The following is a 3,998-nucleotide window of genomic DNA, read 5'->3' as shown; positions in this document are numbered from 1 at the left end:
TTCGCCCTTGGCTCGCCTACCACTCTCCGGGCGGAGCTTCGCCTCCAAGCCTTGCGCCGGGCGAATACAAGCAAACACTGACACCTTCAGAGTTGCCAAAATCCTCGATTCTTCGACTTTTTTCCCGATTTTTCTGAACTTTTGCTATCACCAATAACTGAAACACTAGAAAATAGATCAAAATACCAAATATTTACATATAACAAAAATCACTTATTTACATAAGCTATTCTACTAAAAACATAGAAAAAGGGTTAAAAAGTGTCTTAAAAACATATGAATAAAAACAACAAAAGATACTCAACAAAATCTCCCCAAAGGAAAATTTTCAAAATTAATCCAAAATGATTCAAAGCACAAAATCAACCGAACAAAACTTGAATGGTTCAAACTCGACATTTCGCAAAAAAAACCATGAAACAAAGATCACAAAGGACTTTTCTCGGTTATAGCTTGGCTTAGGTTAAAAAGGAAAGGATATTATATAAGGCCGTTGAAACGAAAATTGGTAAGAAACAAGAAAAACAATTCTCAATCTAATAAATTCATTCTTGCTCAATCCACAACTTCTCACAATTCACTTCCTTTTCTCACAATGCATCTTTTTCTTATTCTTTTTCTTTTCTTTTCTTTTTATTTTTTTTTTCTTTTTTCATATATATACATATATTCTTATAATTATTTCTTTGAAAGATGCATTGCCCACCACACTTTCTTTCTTGTACAACTTCACAAATAGGAACCACTCTCCCCAACTTCACACTTTTCTATCTCAAGAGACAAGAATTTCTTTTCAAAGTAAGATAAAGGTTCAAGGGAAAGTGTTTACACAAGAAAAATATGAGAATGAATCATCATTGACTAGATTTGCTTGATCAACAACACAACTACTAAGTGGTAATCTTAATAATTTGTTGGCATGCAATGGACTCATTCACACAAACTTTCGGCTCAAAAAGGTTTACAAATGCGCACACGCTAATTAGGTTAATTGAAGCCTTTTTAGAATGGTGGTTTTTCTCAATAATACAAACAATGCCTTGATCCCTTCTAAGTTCCATAATTTCAATTGAACACAAGATTTGGCATGAATCGAACGAGCTAAACACAATTACTAGACATCACAATATTTCGGTTAACAATGGAAGCTACTCACATTTATGGTTAAGTCCTAATGATTCACACATGAACATATATTTACAAAATGATGCATAACACGAATTTACATAAAGCGTTAATTTTATTAACGTGCTATCATTCTACAAAGCGATTAAAGTGATACCTTCTTTGCACACTTTTGAGAATTTTATCATCACCATCCAAACTTTAGAGTTGAAACAAATTCTACACACAATTTTTGTTGTTTTTTTTTTCTTGCTCCTTGCGGAACCAAAATCTTAAACAATCAAAATTAGAAACATCAGACTAAACTTATATGTACAAAGCCAAAAATTTAAACAAACTAAAATATTTAAGAAAATCCAACTAAAATTAACTAAAATTATCCAACAAAACAATAACCAAGCACCAACATCCAAAGGTTACTAAATAATTAAAACATAAAAAAAAACTAAGACAAAATAACTAGTAAACTCCTAATCAAGAATGTCATCACCAATCTCATCACCATCATCAGCATCATCCACCCCCTCAGAAAAGAAAGGCCTGCCCTCAGGCCAATTTGCATAAGCAGTAAAATCCTCGCGAGAAGGAAAAGGAGGGACCTCACCAGAAGGTGCAGAATGATGTAGATACAACTGCCTCATAGAGTCCATAAGGAACTCACTGGACCTCCTTCCAGCCTCAAGCGCATCCCAAGTATAGTTAAAAGATGCTATCAACCTCGGATCCCAATCCTCATAATCAAGAGTCTCACCATGTTCACCTGCAGCAGAGGACTCACCATCATCCTTCTTCTTTTTCTTCGCAGCAAACTTAGCATTACAATAGCGGTTGATGTAAATATCATCAACCACATCTCTCTCTCTCTCTCTTTCGTTCACCACACTTGGAAAACGGACACCCTGCTTTTGACACAAAGAAGTAATCAAACAAGGAAAAATGATAGGTGTGCTAGAATGTACCCCAGGACGACGAGTGTTCTCGATGAAGATTTTCATCTCATTAGCAATGATTTTAGCAACGTCGACCGTCTTGTTTTCCAAGATGTGATAAACAAGCAAAGCCACATCAAGAGGTGCAGAAGATTTATGAAACCTAGGCCTTATGTTAAACACAATCAGAAGAAGCACCGCCTGAGCCAAAGGAGTCATATCAATCCTGTTGTATCGAATCGGCTCCTGACTATTGTTCAACTCCACCTGCTTTCCCGGTTTAAGGATCACACGAGAAATTACTTCCTGGTCTTGATGAGTTCTTCGTGCCACAGAAAACTCATCAGTCTGGAGATTTGGATCAAACGGATTCCAAGGATGGCCAAGGAGCTCACTAATCGCATTACGCAAAAAATCGATCTCCTTACCACGAACAAAAGACTTATAAGAACATATCTCACCCTCCGGTTGAAGTGCATTAGCATAAAACTCACGGACAATCTCATAGTTTATGCAATCAACCGGAGTGAGCAACCTTCCCCACTTCTTTGCATTGAAAATATTTGCTATTTCTTTGTAGCTTCCTTCAGTGTCAATCACAAACTTCCTCTCCGCCAAAATCTTTTTCTTTTCCAGTATGGGCATACGGTCCTGGTGGCTGGCACTTCTGAACCGCGATGCATCAAAAGCTCTTAGCGGAGGATTTGAACTACCGGCCACAGTTGCATCTTTTTGAGACTTGGATTGCTTCCATTGCCTGCTAAACAAATGTACACAAAAGAAGGAACCACACAAAACAAGCCACCAAAATTGTTAGCAACATAACACACCACAACTTTTAGGAACCAAAAAAAAAATTGCAGGTCTGGTGTAACTCATCCGACGAGCCAGAATGCTCCGTCGGGCAAATCGAGCGAAACAGGGAAAGAAACTCTGCAGAACAAGCCTGCCACTCTCAACCAAAGTTACTACTATCTCTAGAATCCTTATGTGCTTCTAATCAACTCTAGACTAATTCCAACCTATTTCAACCAAAGGTTTTCAAAACCCTAACTACATGCGGGCTCTAATCTAATAGTCAAGAACAACACAAGAGAAAAGAGAGCAAAGAAAAATTACCTTAGCTTAAAATTGATGGAAGAGATGAGCAAGAATAGAGGAAATGAGAGCTTGGAGGAGGAAACGGCTAGGGCAACAACAAGAAGGGGGGAAACGAAAAAAAAACCTTTTGAAACTGTAAAGAAAAGAGTGGGCCTCACTCTTTTAGCCCCCTTGGTTGCAGCCCATGCACGTGACAATCTGTCACAGAAAAAGCGCCTTCGCCCGGCGAGACAAATGCTCCGCCGGGCGCTCCACACCAGAATCAGCAAAAATTGCATTAAGATTACAGGTCTTCCTCTTCTCTTACACAAAATTCAAAATAGATCTAAAGCAACTAAAACAAATAAAACAGAAGTAAATACTTACAATGTCGGGGTGCCTCCCGACTAGCGCTTTGTTTAACGTCGGTCAGCTCGACGGCTATAAGTGATCAAGGATCACTAAGAGCAAGCACACTTGTTTCTCTATTGAACTCGCACCCACGGTACACTTTCAATCTTTTCCCGTTAACAGTCCATATTTCTTTTGATTTCGGGTCTTCTACCACAATTGCTCCAAAATGCTTCACTTCCTTGACCAAAAACGGTCCAGACCATTTTGACTTCAACTTTCCTAGAAAAAGTCTCAAACGGGAATTGAATAGAAGCACAATTTGACCAACTTGGAAATCCTTTTGCTGGATTTTGCTATCATGATAAAATTTGACCTTTTCCTTTTAAATTTTGTTAGAATTGTAGGCATTAAGTCTCAATTCATCCAATTCATGAATTTGAACTTTCCTTTTTTCACCGGCCAAGTTCGGATCAAAATTTAAAAGCTTTAACGCCCAAAAGGCTTTGTGCT

This window comes from Vicia villosa, linkage group LG1 (genome assembly GCF_029867415.1).
Source record: "Vicia villosa cultivar HV-30 ecotype Madison, WI linkage group LG1, Vvil1.0, whole genome shotgun sequence".
Taxonomy (NCBI): Eukaryota; Viridiplantae; Streptophyta; class Magnoliopsida; order Fabales; family Fabaceae; genus Vicia; species Vicia villosa.
This window is presented reverse-complemented; position numbering follows the sequence as displayed.